Source organism: Lissotriton helveticus, chromosome 11 (assembly GCF_964261635.1).
Source record: "Lissotriton helveticus chromosome 11, aLisHel1.1, whole genome shotgun sequence".
NCBI classification, from domain to species: Eukaryota; Metazoa; Chordata; class Amphibia; order Caudata; family Salamandridae; genus Lissotriton; species Lissotriton helveticus.
The window spans coordinates 1,029,817,421-1,029,835,326 of NC_136072.1; the positions used below are offsets into that span (position 1 = coordinate 1,029,817,421).

Sequence of the window (17,906 nt, forward strand, 5' to 3'; positions counted from 1 at the left end):
GTTCACCTTTAATCCTGACAAGTGAAGTGAAGTGAAGGGGTTTTGTAGAGCGCGACTGCTGCCCGAGGGCGTCCAAGCGCCAAACGGCCAAACTCCTGTATAATTGAATCTTGAGTAGCGCTATCCTCCCAGCCACAGAAAGAGGAAGGGTACGCCAAAACCCAATACTACCTCTCAGTCCCCTCATTGCACCGCCCACATTTCCCTCCAGAAGGTCGGAGGGAGTGTGGTATACGTGGACACCCAAGTATGGTAAGCACTCAGGTTCCCATCGCAGGTCCTGCAGCGTCAGAGGCTGCTGAGTGTCCGGTGTTAAGGGAAACAGGCAGGTCTTGTTCCAGTTCACCTTTAATCCTGACAAGTGAAGTGAAGTGAAGTGAAGTGAAGGGGTTTTGTAGAGCGCGACTGCTGCCCGAGGGCGTCCAAGCGCCAAACGGCCAAACTCCTGTAGCAGGACTCGAGCACCCCGTACAGAGTCCTCTACATTTGCCAGGTACAGCAAAAGGTCATCCGCGTACAGGGATATGTAATGAGTCTCACTGCGTAACAAGACACCTTCATAAAATCGCCCCTGTCGTGCATGCGCTGCCAGTGGTTCGATTGCCAGCGCGAACAGCAGTGGTGATAATGAACAGCCCTGACGGGTACCTCTCTCCACGAAGCACGCTGCCGATATTGCGCGTCCCGTGCGTACTCTGGCTGTGGCAGAATTGTACAACAGCCGGGTCCAGCATATAAAAAAATCTCCTAAGCCAAATTCCTTCAGTACCTGGAATAGATATGGCCACTCCACACTGTCAAACGCCTTTTCGATATCCACCGACAGCACCGCTGCTCCCGACGATCCCTCGCCTCCTTCCCCCATGATCCGTGTCAGCCGCGGTATACATGTCGCTGTATTTCTGGTTGGGATGAAGCCCGATTGGTCCGGGTGTACTAAAGTGCGCATGTGATCTACTAGTCTCGTGGCTAAAATTCTGCTCAGGATCTTATAGTCTACCGTGAGCATCGATAGTGGCCGGTACGCCGACCTAGATGTGGGGATTCCGCCCTTCTTCAGAAGCGGCACTATGATCGCTTCTCTGGTGGACAGGGGCAGCCTGCCCAACTCCCACGTCTCACTGTACACCGATTGCAATTGCGGTGCGAGAAGATCTATATATGTTGCGTAAAACTCCACCGGGAGGCCATCTGCCCCCGGCGTCTTTCTCCTGGCCATGTGTTTAACCGCTGCCCTGATCTCTCCTAGGGAAACACCTGCTCCCAATTTGGCACCTTGCTCCGGCTCCAGTCATGGTAAATGTGCTACTTCTAGGAAATCAGCCAAACCACTTGGCAGTTCCCTCAACTTACTCTGGTAAAGCAACGTATAATAATCCAGAAATTGGTCATTCACCACCTTCTGTGAATAAACCAAGCTCCCTTCCGGTGTGGTTAACGACACTATTGGGGTACCCCTAATAGCTGGGTTGGCCAGCCAAGCCAACAGCGATTCTACCCTATCTCTCTCAGCATGAGCACGTACCATGTATTCCTTATAATCAATGTTGTATAAATAAACAGGAGTGGTAACCCATCAACCTTGTTGGGATTGGGGTAGTGAACTATATAAACAAGACAGTATCCCAACTAGTATAATTAGTAGACAGTTAGTGAGGATATGAATACAACATTATCCAAGGAGGAACAAGGAGACTCTATATGATTGTAAAGTGTGCTCAAGGCATCATTTTACTCAACATTTTTCAAAGGAGTGGGCAAGTACAATTACAGTTAATATCAGCACTGCAATTTACAATTCAAAAATAACAACCCAAAGTTGTACAAGGTGCACGAGTGAAGAGGTGAATAACACTGCGGCGACACAAGTGACAGAGTGATCAGCGTGGGCGGCGCAAGGTGTTGGTGCATGGATATATACAGTGAATAAAAAACACAGCGTGGTTTCTAATTGATTTAAAAGGGTTATTTTCCGTTTGTCATTCTTTGCGAGAACCACTTTGTGGGGGGCGCCTAGGATCTTGCTGATGAGGCGACGGCGTTTCGATCCATAAGAATTAGGATCATCTTCAGGACTAAGAGGGTTGGTGTCAGTGTTGTAGGGAGAGAAGGGCAAGGTTCAGAAAGGGAAGGCCGGGGTGGGGAGGGGAGGGTGGGAAGAACAAACAACAAGGTTGTGGGTGACGCGGAGGAGGGTGTAGATCTCACCGTATATCGCGACTGGTCGGCCGTGGACGGTGAGCCGATCTAGTTGGGCTACTCCACTAAGTATGGAGAGTTGCGGGTGCCTGGTGGGTCATCCCGTGTTGTAATCGCTAAGAGGTCGATGGTATCTATGTGGGTGATCCGTGGGCCATAGATCTGGAAATGAAAAGTGAGACCCGGGTTGGAGAAAGGGTATGGTGGCGTGCTAACTAGACAGATATCACCGGCAAAAAGTTGCCTACTCACCCTACATAGCGTAGTGCCGGAGTAGAGCAATTATATGGGGCACTCCCAGTGTCGCGTGGTCCGGGGGTGATGTGATCCGATCCAAGCGTGATCGGCGGGGCGAGGAGAATCAATCTGGAGACAAGGGAGAAGGATAAGTAAGGGGCGCTGTATAAGTAGCGGACAGTTTAAGAAGTGGTCAGGAAAACGGACTGGCGTGAGACGTACCTTTCCTTGAGGGCCAGACGGCACGAATGAATCGCTTATAATCAAAGCAGCGAAGCCACTCAACCTGAACGGCCACCTTCTCCCACGCCGCCATCACCTCCTCCTGCCTGCCCACATTCACGTGGCTATCTTTCTCCGCTTGTCGGAGGTGAGCCTCCTCCCGCTCTATGTCATGCAGCAGCGTCTTATGCGTCCCCGTGGCAGACAAGATGCATACCCCTCTCACCACAGCCTTGAAGGCGTCCCATTCATGGGCTCTACTCGTCGCAGTCCCTGAATTTTCTAAAAAGTAATGTTCTATGCCCTCCTTGACCTCCGCACTGAATACTGGGTCCTCTAGAGCCACTGGGTGCAATCGCCATGTCGGAATCGCTTGTCGTTGTCGAGACCAGGTCACTGTTATCAGACAGGGGTTGTGGTCAGAGAGTGTTCGTGCCAGATACTCACTATGGTGCGTGAGCTCTTGGGCCCCCGGTGAACACAAGATACTGTCAAGTCGTACATGTAAGTCATGCGGAACTGAATAGCACGAGTAGTCCCTGTCAGTGGGATGATGTGCCCGCCAAGCATCCTAAAGGCCCCACGCTTCCTGCCGTTCCCGTTGCGCCTTAGCCATTCTGTGTGCCACTGATTGAGCCAGCAGGGGGTGAGAACGATCTAACACCACATCCATAACGGAGTTAAACCCCCCCCCATGAACACCTTGCCAGCTAAAAATGACGCTAAACTCCCAGAAAGTTTTGAGAAGAATGCGATTTGTTCCGAGTTCGGGGCGTACACACTGCAGAGCGTTACATCTCTTCCATCTAGGCGACCCAATACCGCCACAAACCTCCCCTCTGAATCCTCCACCGTGTCCATGGGTTGGAAGGGAACCCCTGACCGCAACCAAATTAAAGTTCCCCTAGAAAACGTAGAGTAAGTAATATAAAACAACTGTCCCCTCCATCTCCTCTGAAGTGCCCGTCTCTCAGCTTGATCAATGTGCGTTTCCTGTAAGAAGGCCACCTGGATCCCCCGACGGACTAAATATGCATGCACTTTATAACGCTTCCTCATGGAGTTCAGCCCCCACACATTCCAGGTAATACATTTTAGCTCAAGTCGGGTCGCCATAGGAGAGCGCACAACACAGCATAACCCAGTACAGACTAATGAGCACACTGACAAATCCCTAAAACTCAAAACATCCCCAACTAACCCCCATCCCACCCACCCCCAGAACAGGCGCCAAACCGTTGCTACCCATCCAAACCCCAATCTTCACTAAGGGAATACTCTGGGAGCTACCAGAGTCTCACAGGTAATGTGAGGCAGAGGAGGTGACCCTGCACCAAACCGAACCAGACAACGATCACACCATCCCTGCGTGCCGATAGTGCCTCGTACATGGCATCCCCTCCTCTTGGCTGTGGCACGCCCCAGGTGAGCCCCCCCCCCGTGGACCCAGCCCCCCCCCCTCGCTACCCCCCACCCCGGCTGGAAACCAGGCCTCCCGCCAGCACCAGCAAGGCCCCCCCTTACTCCTCAATAGTACAGGACAGCACCAGATGCACGCCCCCCTTACTGTAAACATAACTGTGCCAAGCAGAGTCACTCGTCCAGCAGGCCATCAGCAGTTCCCGGGGTAACCTGAGGTAGGTTTCCAGTTTCCTCCTCGGATCCCTCCGATACCACCTCTTCCGACCCCTGTTGGGATCCAGAATCCATCAGCGGAGCTGCATTTGCAGCTCCCGATATGGCTGAAACCGCCTGTCTCTCCAGCTCCGTCTGTGATGTCGGTGGTGATTGTTTGCTCAGCATACGTTTCCTAGTACGACGGCCCCTGCGAGGTTTCCCTTGAGTCTCGGCCTTCTTTTCCCACTTTCCAGCGCCGTCCGTTCCCGCACGATATTTCTCAAGCCAGTGCCATGCGTCCTCCGGCGTGTCGAAAAAGGTCGTCTTCTAGTCCATCATCACTTTCAAGCGTGCCGGGAATAAAAGAGAGTAGGACCCGCTTGACTGCCAGGAAGGAAAAGCAGCTCCGTTGAACTTCCTGGGAGTAATCGGGGTAAAGAGAGACCGAGGCATTGTCCACTCGATATGGGCCAGAAGTCCGGGCATTCTGCAATATAAGGTCACGGTCCTTGTAGTGCAGTAGGCGTGCGACCACTGGTCGAGGGGGATGACCCAGCGCCGGCGGGCGGGCTGGTACACGGTGGGCCCTCTCCAGCGTATAGAACTGCGTCAGGCCCTCTGGAACCTCCACATCACGCAGCCAAGTTTTTAGATAGGAGACCATGTTGTCCCCCTCAACTTTTTTGGGCAGGCCCACTACCTGTATGTTGTTGCGCCTGTTGCGCCCTTCCGCATCTTCGGCCCTCTTCTCCAGCTGCTGTAAGTCGCCCACTGCTACATCCATCGTCTTTTGGGCCGGTTCCAGTCTTTCCAACACAAGCTCCGTGCTTTTGACGCGATCCGCCAGCTTACCATGATCTGCCCGCAGTAGTCCCAGGCTCGTCGACACCTGTGCTATGTCGTGACGTAGTGCTTCTTTCGTGTCCGAGATAGCCTGGAGGATCTGGTCCATCTGCTGCTGCTGCAGCCCCGCAGCCGAGCCGCAGATCGAGCCCTGTTCCTGGCTGTCGAGGGAGTCCTCCGTATTATCAGGTGGTGCTGCCCCCGGCTGTCTTCGCGGTTTCCCCATGGTCCAACCTCAAAATCGGGCCTGCAGCACAGATTGAGAGGTGTAGGTGCCTCCAGCTGTACTCTCTGGGGGTTAAGATATGTGTTCCAGTCCCCCCCTCCGCTTCCGCCCTCCCTGATGGTCACAGCACGCAGGATGACCCCTCTGTCCGCTGAAGGCAGAACAGAAGCCAGAGTCGCCAGTCCGCACCGGCCAGAAAGGCGACCCCGCCCACCACCGTCCTTGGGGTCACCAAGATTGGCTCCTCTCGGTTGTGCCAGTTCCCTATCCGCTGCAACTGCCCCTGTTGCAGACCGGGCAATCCGCTCCCAGGTGTTATCCTGTTCCCCCAGTCGCTATGCCAGACGTGTGAAGGCCAGCCCCATCAGGGCTCCCTGCCTGCCACCAGGCGGTTCCTCCAGCCCCAACATTGCCGGGCCGGGTCGGACCCCGATACTGCGTCCCAGAAGCCAGGGGGTGGGGGAAAAACAAAGCTGCCACGCCACCTTCAGGCTGATATATGGCCGCCTCCGTCGCTTGAGGGCGTCCCCGTCTTTCCTGTCTCTCCGATGTCTGGGCCTCCAATGCCAGTTGGGGTGTCTCCTCTCAGCTTCTCCTCACTGCGGCCGGGCCCTCCGCCCTCTCGGTGCGCAGGAGGGCGGGGGGGCAAGGGAGGTTTCTCTGAATGCATCAACTGTTTGACTCCTCCCGCAGCCGCTCGCCCAGTCCACCTCAGCCCGCAGCTGATCCACTACACCAGGTCCGCACTCGGGCCCCCGCTGACACCGGGAGGGCCCCAGCGATCTCCGGCGTCAAGCCCCGTCGTCAGGGCGCTAGCGCAGCAGTGTGGGCCGCCACTCGAAGCCTCCGACCTCCTCCCGCAGGAGCGGCCGCCACCCAGGCCAGCAGCTACCAGGCCGTCCCGCAAGCCTTACTTCTCTGGGACGCCGCTCTCAGCCCTCGGTGTCTCGGGCACGGCCCAGGCAGGCCCCGATCACTCAGCTCCGCCCGCCTCCGCAGGTGAGTCCACTCTTCATGCGGCCACCTTCCGCGCCCCACCTCATCGCCAAACTCCTCTGCTGGCAGGAGGCCGCTCCTCTCGACGGCCCCTCGGGTACGCGAGGATGGGAATATCATGCCCTCCACAGGCCGCAAACAAGATGGCCGTCCCCTCCGTTCAGAGCTGCAGAAATCAATGGGCGAGCAGCCGCCGGAACCCCTGCCTTAAAGCAGCAAGGAGTGTGCGGGCATCTCACAGCCCTGGGGGGCCCCCTCCAGAGCCGCAAACACCGTCCTGGGAGTCTCTAGGTCAGGATAATTGACGAGGCCGACACGGAGCTCTCAGCTCCGCGTCCATGCCCGATGGTGCCCAAGCCACGCCCCTTTCACAAGCTACAGTTGACCTCAGTTGTTCATTATATATAAATTTATGGCAACATCATCAATCTATCTGAACATTAGGTAATTATCATCATTACGCTCTCAGTTCAATTAGGTTGAGGATTGTCATTGCGGTATTTATGTTAAAGACGATAGACAATTGTTAAAGTGGTTGTCAATATTTAATGAGAAAGTGATACAATGCACACATATTTACCGTTGTTTTTATTGATCTTTCTAGTTATCCCTGACGAAAGGCCCATTGAGGCCTGAAATGCATTGGGATGTTTAATAAAACTGCTTTTTATGAAAATTGCATTACTACGTATTCTTGATTGAAGAGGCACGGATGGCCCATTGAGAGTATGAGAAACACAGAAAATTAGCATTTCCTTACAAGAGGATGTAATGTGCCAGAAAATGAAAAAACGAACGTTGGAGAAAAAGTGATTATAATAAGTGTATTACAGGATTTAAAACAGTCAGAAAAAATTGAACTACAGATTTCTGCAATAGCAGCAGCTACAGTGCCGTGGTTTGGGGCACTATCCAGTGCCCTAATGTTCAGATGGATTGTTTTCACGTGCCACAGGGGCAGGGCACGTAACCACTGAGCACGCTTGATTCAATCAAAGTTAAATATAAAAATATGATGAGCAGTGTAAAAAATAGGAGTGCAACCTATCTACTGATCATGAACATCATCAATCTGTCATCAAGGTGAGCGAAGGGTACAAAAGAATCCAGAGGGAGTGAAAACACATGAATGTCTATGTTGATTGGTTAGTAAACCAGTCAGATCCAACTTTTGACAGAGCGCCAAACTTTCAGTTCCACTTCAGAATGTAAATGTACACTCAAGAGGGACAATAAAAACAGGTATCAGTATGTTATATACCAAGCAGTGTGAGTTTTCTGATACTCGGAGTAGACTGCAGAAGCGATGAAAGAATCTCTATTATGACACATAATAAGTGGCAGAGGATGACAAGTACAACTGGCCTTCTCTTCCATGGAGCTCCTCATCAATACCCATAAGCACTGAATAGTCCTGCCCACGTGTGGTTATCCCAAAGCCCTTTAAAAACCAATACATATGTGTATACGAATATCTACAATAGTACAGTGTTTGCAGGCTATAAAAAGGCTACAATTGACCAAAATACATTTAAAAAAAGAAGACAATTACAAAAAAACTTCACTGAATAGAAACAGTGGCCGTTTCACAAGCCAAAATCATTCACAAACCTTTTTTAAAAGTAACAGGGAGTGAAGGGCAGTGTTTGCCAATAGGCTGCAATCCAGCACTCAGAAATGAAAAACTGCCACTGTGCCTTTAAGGGCCTCACAATACACCCTGTATTTCATCATGCCCGACAGGCGAATGGTCTCTTCCCTTTCCTAGCTCCTGGAAACAGGATTCTGGGGCACAAAGCTCTGCCTTTTCGGCTCTAAAACCATCGGAAATCTTTCCAAAATCTTGAATTTTCAGATGTACTCAACTTCTTTTCAGACGTAGAGTGCATTTAAACCTTTTTCTGACACAAAAGTCTTTATTTTCCTGTCAAAATGCTGCCTTCGCTTTTTGTGATGTGCCCCTCCTGTAGAAAAAAAGGCCCTTTCAGAGTCTGCATTGTCTGCCTTCCAGAAGACGTTATTCCAGAAACCTGCCGTAGTATTGTCGCTGGTACGGCGTTGTCGCCTGTAGCTCCACCGGTTTCGGTGTTATTATCCTCGTTTAGGGACATTTTGTTTACTGAAAATTGCAGAGCAAGATTCAAGGGAACAAAGATAAGGTGCACAATATTTTGGAACACTTTATCCTTCAACGTTGAACAAACCAAAAAGCTAATACATAGGATTTCCGTCCTACTCAGCTATGGCGGATATTATCCCTACTCACTCCAGGAGTTTTATGAGTAGGGGTCTCTGAGAAAAGCACGACTGAGTTACTTCAGTATCTAGCATTAAATTAGTGCCTTACCAAACTGTTCGGCGCCATGTAGTGTAGTCCCTATATCCCTGATAGGTTCTGGGCATTGGAATAATATACACTATAGTTTTGACATAGGACTGAGGTCAGTATGTCTCTATTGAGTACATTAAACTTAATTACTTGTGTAATAGCATGTCATGTAGCTATGGCATTAAAATACATACATACATAACACAGGCTAAAATACTCAACTGGTGCTTCTAAAATAATCCTACTCCCGGGTACCTAACCTAAGTCTAGTACGAGGGAAGAAGTAGGTCCTGTCTTAGTCTGGTTTAGTTCTGCCAAGAGTTGCCAAAAGTTTCTCTAGGTTCTAAGCAGCTCCATACCTTAGAATGAGAAAGGTTGGTATCTCTTTCCCGGGACTGATTCTCGGCAAGGAGAATGACAGCGTCTGGTCAGTGCGTCAGTTGGGGACTTGACTTCCTTCGGGACTTGCTGTGGCGAGCCACGTCGTGCAAGTAGGTAGTCGAACCGCACGATGCCTTGCCATAGCAAGTGAAGGTATATTTATACCTTGAAGGTGTTTAGGAATGCCGGTATTGGCGTAAAAGTCGGGCATAAGAACGTCATGAATGAACCCCTAAGGAATAGATGTTCATACATAATAAATGAGTTCTTGAAGAAATCAATATCCAGGCAAGGGCAAGTCTTAAAGGTTTAAGAGTCTGGTTTTCCAAGAATTCGTTGTCACCTAGATGAACGGATGTAAGTAGACACGCTTGTTTTTGGTTAGCATTGGCAATGCCTAAATAGGGACTGGATTTCTATGCCTAAATAAGGGCAATGTGAATTGTACCTATATAAGGGCATGAATCGGGAAATTTATACGGAATCTAGATCGATACACAACACTGCAGCCACTGTCAGAAGTTCTCCAGAAGGGCGTTTAAAGACAGAGTAAATATCAGGCTGAATTGGGATGCAGGAATGAAAAGAACAGGAAGCAGCTGCTGGGTTATTCTTTCACAAGAGCTCCCACCTCCAACTCCATGGACTTCCCTAGGGCTAGATCAAAAGAGAAAAGACATCAGAGGAAGGGGTGATACACCCAATCAAAGTCGAGGAGCATGATGTGACAGACTGGTGACTTACCCCACTTGGTACACCATTAAAGACACCTTCGAGACACCATCTGACCTTGGAGGGTTCCTGACAGCGAATGTCAAAACAGCCCTGGGCGTCAAAGTCACCATCAATGTCAAAGACACCTTCACAACTACTGTTGATGTTAAAAACTAGCCCGCTCTGTCGAGGCCTCCCTTGGCATCAAAAGCTAGATCTCCACCATCAATGGGAAGAAGTTCATCAAAATGACTTCGAGGCCTAAGAAGAGGAAGTGTACCTTCAGATTCAGAGTACTAAAATTATTTACCTTTTGGGGTTACTCCTGAAATGCTCCTGTCAATTACTCTATCCCCAACGGGTTCAACATCTCTCCATTTTTCTCCAGGCACACCACCCAATACGAATCCCATGTCACCTCCTCTGCTCAACCCTCGGACATCACCGACACAAGCTCATTCTGCTCCTATAAGATAACAGAGAGACAGAAGTCCACCGTTGCCGACCTCTCCACCTAGGTCACTGCAATGTTCCAGAAGTTCAGATAGGCACCATTGTTCATGATCTAAGTCAGGAGCTAGATCTCAGAGAACATCTAGAAGGGTAGTCTTCCTCCCATACGCTATCCAGGTGATCCAATAAAAAGATCTAGTAGTGAGTCACCCTCTTGACAGAGGCTGTCTCCATCCTAGATAGCCACCTCCCATTCATCTATCAGAAATTCGACTCACTTACTCTGACTGACACACATCCAACAAGAGTCTCTCCAGTTGATAACGTCACAATCCTTAATGACATGTTAGTAAGAGGAACAGCAAAATTGGACATTGCAATGGCCAGTTCTACTACCATAATTTTCAAGACCATGCATCAGAAAGCATCTTCAAAGCGTCTTCCGCTTCTGGTTCCTGGTCTGCTTGAACCTGCTGTTCCTCACACTTGATCTCGACTTAAAAAAAAAATAAAAGCCAGTGGATCAGGACCCTTTGTTTCTTACAGCAGACTCTACTCCAGACTCAGTTTTTGTAGCTGCAGCAAAAAGTCTTATGCAATAGCTCCTTCTTTTTTCATTACACCTGATAAAGAAAGCAAATGAAGGCACTCTGGGGGGCAGAAAGATATGTGGAACACCAGCATTTAACATGAAAGCTGCCAGTGACACTGCTCTTTTGGGGAGATATGACAGATCTCTCTAGGACTCTCGCCAAAAATATTGTGACAAGCTATCTAAGGAAGATAGACAGGATTTCCAAGAGGTCCTTACGGAAGGCTTTCTTGTCTCCAAACAAATCATTGATGCAGCAGCGGGTATGTATGATCTGCCATGGTATCTGCATTAGGCAAAGTTCTTGCCTGAGGCTAACTGGACTTAAACCAGAAGCACAGCAGAGAATTCTGAACTTGCCTTTTTCAGGACATACTCTCATTGGCTCTCATGTAGACGAAAAAATGTCTTACTTGAAGACAGATGAACACTTTAAAAGCTGTAGGCTAGGAGTAAAGAAAAGACTACAGTCCCTATGATAGGCGTCACTTCCCTTAAGAGGTTAAAATTCCCTCACAGGTCACATCAGCATCATTACTATTTATTTATTTATTTTATTTTGAAGGTTTTATATAGCGCGAACAAGACCCTTGCGGGTATCAGAGCGCTTTACAAGGTAAATATCGCAGATACATAGGCATATGGTAAATAACATATAGTTCCATAAAAATCAGGGGTAATAGAATCGACATATCAACGATACATGGGCATATGGTAAATGATATGTTGTTCCATACAAATCAAGCATAGTATAATCACAGTAACGAAGATACTTATAATATAATATAATATAATATATAGTTCCATATAGATCAAGAATAGAATCGTATAATCACAGTAACCCGTGTTCAAGTGAACTTAGCCATGTGAAGCGATTTCGCTTCTTTTTTGAAGGATGCAGTAGAGGGATTAAGTCTAGTTTCTGGGGGCAAAGCATTCTAGATCCTGGGCGCCATCTCCGAGAAGGCTTGGTTGTAAGTTCTTTTCTTGTTGTATCTTTGTGGTTTCAATAAGAGGTCATTGGCACTTCTGGAAGATCTGTTGCCACATGAGGGCAACCTGTTTCAAGTACCCTTCTCCTTCTTTACTGCCAGCTAACACATTGGTTTATCAACAATATGTGCTGCGGAATGAGGTCCACATCTTTTTACAGAACAATGCAGTGAGGGTGTGCTTTTTCAGCAAATAAGGATTGGGAATTTATTCCCGAAATTTTCCAGTTTGAAAAAAGACGCCAAAAAGAAGATTCTATTCCATATCTCAAAATACTGAACAAATACATAGGAAAAGAACATTTCAAAATGCTTGAATTACACCAGATATATCCTAGACCAAGGAGACTGGATGTGTGCAATAGACCATCAAGATGCTTATTTTCACATAGCAATTGTAAACAAACCTCAAACATTTCTTTGATTCATAGAAGGCATTTTCAATACAAAGTTCTACCATTCCAACTAAAGTGAGCTCCTTGAAAATTTGTGAAATGTATAGCTGTTGCAGCACATCTAAGGAAACAGAATATTTTCACCTGACTTCTCCTAGACAACTGGCTAATACATCATCAGACGAGACTTTGAAACATTTCCAAATATGCCTCAACACTCTGGCCAGTTTGGGTCTTCAGGTAAATCTCAAATGATCTACTAGCCACTCAGTATAGAAAATAAACTACCAAGGTGCCATATTGGATACACAAAAGTATATCCTTTGGCAGAGAGACTGTGTCACCTATCTGCCTGAAGTGTCACGATCTATTGCTAACACCTGACCCAACAGCACAACAGAAATCATCCTTACGAGGGTTGATGGCATCCTGTATTTTCCTGGTTTGACATGCTAGTCTTGAGATTAGTCTTTTAGAAGAATGCCTAGAAGACCAGTGGAACCAGTTCTCAGACAGCTAGGAGAAGAGATTGACAGTTTTACCATTGTCAATTCAGTCACTTTCATGTAATAAGCATAATAAAAGGGACATTATTCCATCAGGATCTCCCAGTTCAAATTCTAGTCACAAATGCTTCTATCCAAGGACGGAGAGCTCACATGGGCCACTTAAGGTCTCTGGGATATGGTAAGACAAAGAGACAACCTACCTTAACGACCTACTTGAATTAAGAACTGGCTTTTAAATCCTTCCTACCGTCCATCAAAACGAACTCCCTTCTTGTTCAGACAAACAATACAATAACAATGTATTATCTGAGCAAGCATGGAGGAGCTAATTCAAGACCACTGTCTCTCGAATTTCAACCCATATGCAAATGGCTCATAGCGAGAAATTTAGCAATCAGAGCTGTCCACCTTCCAGGCATTCAAAATATAGAAGCAGAATCTCTTAGTCAAGCATTTCAAGAAAACCACGACTGGGTTCTAAACGATTAAGTTTTAGGATACATTTTTCACGATTGGGCCTATCCACAAATAGACTTCTTCGCAGATGCAAAAAACAATAAATGCCAAGATGACTCCTTCTCATTTTACCTGTCAGGGTTGAAAGGTAATGCTGTTTCATAGTTAGGCCAAAGAAATTCCTATGCACATTTCCTTCTATGCCAACAGTTTTGATAAAACTGTACCACTCTAAAACAAGAATGATACTGATAGCTTCCTGATTGCCCCACCAACGGTGGTTCACGGATCTCCTTCATTTATCCGAGCGTCCACACAAGACACTTTCTTGCCAACAGGATGTACTGTACAAGATTGGGGGCCATGTTCTGTACCACAGTCTTCCTATTCTGAACATAGTGGTCTGTCTCCTGAGTTCCTACAATATGGTCATCTAAGTCTATAACAACACTACATGAACTTTTTGGTAGAAGCCAAGCATCCTTCCACAAGAACATCTTATGCCTTCAAGTGACAAAGGTTGTGCATTTGATGCATTCAAAACAGCTACAACCTTTCCATGTGTTGGGAAAACGTGGCAATCCCTTACTTCCTTTAGCATGGTCTGGTCTACAGTTTTCATCTATTAAAGTGCTCATTGAGGCTATAACTGCCTATGAGAAATCTTCATAGCCCCCTTCTTTAGAATGCCTGTGATAAAGGACTTCTTAGAAGATATTAAGAAGGTATTCCCTCCTATTAAGTCTTCTTCACTTCCTTTGGAACTTCGCACTGTGCTGTCTAAATTAATGGGATCCACCTTCAAACCCATTCACAAGGCGTCTTTACAGCCTATAACTTGAAAGACTGTCTTCTTAGTGGCAATCTCTTCTGTGCACAGAATTTGTGAAATTCAAGTTTTATGCATAACAGAACCCTACAAAGTATTCAATAGTAATAGACTACTGATGAGAACCCACCCTAGTTTTCTTTCAAATGTGATTTCAGATTTTCATATTAACTTGACGATCTCCTTACCTACCTCCTTTACAAATCCAGCTGAGAGAGCTCTGCATTTGTTATAGGTGTGAAGAGTTTTTAAATTCTATTAGATAAAACAAAAAACGGCAATCAGATGTGGTCTTTTCTTAGATTACAGCCTAGAAAAAAACAAGTTTATATTTAACAAAACAGACCATTTCTAGGTGGATTGTATCATGTATATTACTTTCATACCAGTTAACTAAGAAGCCCCTACCTGGTAGACATAAAGCACATTCTACCTGAGGAAAAGCTGCTACAATAGCCATTCTTAAAAGTTTCCCATTTCATAGGTTTGTAAAGCTGCCTCCTGGAAGTCTGTTTACTCTTTCGCTAGACTTCACTGTCTAGATTCAGACTCCAGCGTGGATACTCAAGTAGAGCACCCTTCTTTGTGGAACTTCTTGGGTTGATTTTGGAGCTCTTTTCTTTTTCGTGTCCATATCATTTAGAGGATGGGCTTGCTATTCTGTTCAGTGATTATGACTATTGATGAGGGCCTCCTGGAAGAGAAGGAAATGTTACCTGTAATCCTAGTTCTCTTCCAGGGGAATCCTTATTGTAGCCATAGTCAACCCTCTCACCACCCAAGACAAAATAGATTACAGCTATTATCAAACTTCACCCAGGATACTCTGATCTTCCATAATAATTACCTGATTTAACTGTAAGCTGTGGGACATGATGGGATAGAGGGTGTATCGTGAAGCTCTTGAAGGCACTGTGTCCATTTTCGTTTCCTATGATTTGCATTGCAGTCTATTGTCTAACACTGCCCTTCATTCCCTTTCCTCTTCCGTTTCGTAATAAGGATTGTGAAATACTTTCTGTCGTCACTTTTTCAGGTCGGTGACTGTTTATATGCAATTGGCTTCTTTAAAAAAAATTAATTACATTAATTAATTACATGTTTAGCCTTTTTTGTATGCTGCAATCATATGTAAATGTACAAGTGTACAAAGTTGTATACATATATGTTTATGTTTTTAAAGTGCTCTGGGAGTCCATTGCATGGGAAGGATTTTTCAGTGCTTATGACTTTTGATGAGGATCTTCTGGAAGAGAACACTTTTTATGTGTCATAACAGAGGCTCAGCGGTTCTTTCGTTGTGTCTGCAGTCTAACCTCGGGTATCAGAAAACAAACTCATGCTGCATGGTATGTAATTACTGCTACCTGTTTTTATTGTTCCTGTTGAGAATACATGCAGCATTCAGAAATGGAACCAAAAATTTGCTGCTCTGCCAAACGTTGAACCTGATCCCGGGGAACCCAACGCATGGGTGGGACAATTCAGTGCTTATGACTATGATGAGAATTTCCCTGGAAAAAAAAGCTAGGATTACAGACAAGTAACTTCTCTTTCTCATAAGGCATCAGCTTGGAGAGTGTAATAATGAGATTGAGGTGACCAGCAGTCGGCCCTCTTCAAATAAAACATTGCTCAAATATTGCGTCTGCTCTCAGTTACTGGCCAGTGAGCTGATCGAGCTCTGCCTTGAATTTAAAGAAGACTTTGTTATTTAGAAAGTCTTACAGGCTATACAGGCCCTTTATGTATGCAATTATTTTGTAGGCTATATATATAAAAACACATTGTTTCAAAGTACCACCAAACATCAGGAGATCTGACAGAAAGCGGTGGAACAATTTATTTATTTATTTATTTAATGACATTTATAAAGCGCATACAATTACCCGTGGGCGTCTCGGCGCTGTCTGCAAAAATGTCTCTCCCTGAACAGGTGATCCAGAAGCTTGATTTACTGGTTAAATAACCACGTCTTCAGTTTTTTCCTAAACTGAAGGAGTGAGGGGCTTGTTTTTAAGTGGTATGGCAGGGTGTTCCAGATTTTAGGGGCCGCAACTGAGAAGCAGCGGTCACCCCAAGAGACTGTTCTGCTTCGTTGAACCACCAGTTGGTTAAGTGAGGTGGATCTGAGTGTTCTGGGCGGATTATAGGGAATTAGTTGCTCTTTAAGGAATCGCGGTCCTTGGTCCTGCAGTGTTTTGTAAACTATGCACAGTGATTTGAATTTTATCCTGTTTTGGATGGTTAACCAATGGTAGCTTTTCAGAGTATCTGAGATGGGTGCAAATTTAGGTTTTTTGGACAGCACGCGTGCCGCCGCGTTCTGCACGGTCTGTAGTTTTTTGGTTACTCTGTTTTGTGCATTGAGCAAAAGACCATTACAGTAGTCTAGGGATGTCAAGACCAGGGAGGTGACTAACGTCTTGGCAGCCGAGTCTGGTAGATAAGGTAAAATTTTCCTTATCATTTTGAGCTTGAAATGGGCGTTTGCTGCCACCTTATTTGCATGAGCCAGGAAATTAAGCTGGTCGTCGAATGTTACTCCTAGGTTTCTAACCTTAGCGGTGGGGCAGGGAGGAGTGCCTAGAGCCGATGGCCACCAAACTACAGATCAGACTGGCAGCAAGTTGCCAAAGATAACCACCTCCGTTTTATCGGAATTGAGCTTCAAGCAGTTTTTTGCCATCCACTCACCGATAGCAAACATCCCACTTTGAAACCTCGCTGCCACCTCCTGTCCATCACCCTTTATGGCCAACACCAATTGGGTGTCGTCGGCGTATGAGGTTAGGCTCATCCCATATGCTTTGATGACACTTGCAAGGTCCGACACATATATGTTAAATAGTGTCGGACTTAGGGATGAGCCTTGAGGAACCCCACACGGTAACGACAAATTTGCCGATTGAAAAGGGCCCAGTGTAACCGCCTGGGTTCTGTTAGCTAGAAAGGAGGCAAGTAGGTCCCTTGCAGTGAGCAGAATACCCATCCTTTCGACACGATCGACCAGGATCTTATGGTCGACCGTGTCGAAGGCTGCTGATAGATCAAGAAGGACAAGCAAAGCTGTTCCTCCTTGATCATGGATGAATCTTATATCATCAGCTGCTTTGATGAGAGCGGTTTCCGTACCGTGGTGTTTACGGAAACCGAACTGGGTGTCATCCAGCAAGTTGTTGCTTTCTATGTATTCCGACAACTGCTGATTCATAGCCTTTTCTGTAACTTTAGCTAAAAAAGGGAGACTCCCTATGGGGCGATAGTTTTTGAGTTCACCCTTATCCAGACTAGGCTTTTTGAGCAGGGGTTTGATCAACGTGTTTTTTAAAGAATCAGGATAAATTCCAGATGTCAGAATTATATTGCAAACATGAGTGATAATAGGGATGATCGTGTCTGGCACCATCGCGATCACAGAAGTTGGACATGGATCCAGGGCTGACCCAGCTTTAATTGATTTAACTATGCCCTTGATTTGGTCAGTAGTAAGGGGTTTAAAACTGGTCATGGTATTTTTTAAAGTAGTCATGGGGGTGGAAGCACTACTGCTGCCAGAGTTAGAGTTAAAGGCCTGGTAAATGTCATTTACCTTTGCGAAGAAAAACTTAGATAAGGCATCACATAATACTTGTGATGGGGGCGGATTAAGATCCGGGGTGTTACCCGAAAGAGTTTTGGCAATGTTAAAGAGCTGTTTGCTAGAGTTATTCGCAGTCTCTATATGAATTGTAAAAAAATGTTTTTTAGCTGCTATCATTGATTTGTAGGAGGCAAGAGCTTTTTTATATTTTTCCTTATTGTTGCTGTCATAGGTTCGTCGCCAGTGCCTTTCCCTGTTCCTAGTTAATTGTTTTTGGATTTTTAATTCTTCTGTGTACCACTTGGCCGTTGGCGAACTTCTATTTCATGAAAG

General features: G+C 46.5%; 1 protein-coding gene across 1 annotated transcript in view; it reads left to right on the plus strand.

Annotated features, from left to right (window-relative positions):
* TMEM116 (transmembrane protein 116) overlaps nt 1–17,906 on the plus strand; it is a 215,911-nt gene that overhangs the window by 180,932 nt on the left and 17,073 nt on the right. The gene's annotated exons all lie outside the window — the stretch shown is intronic.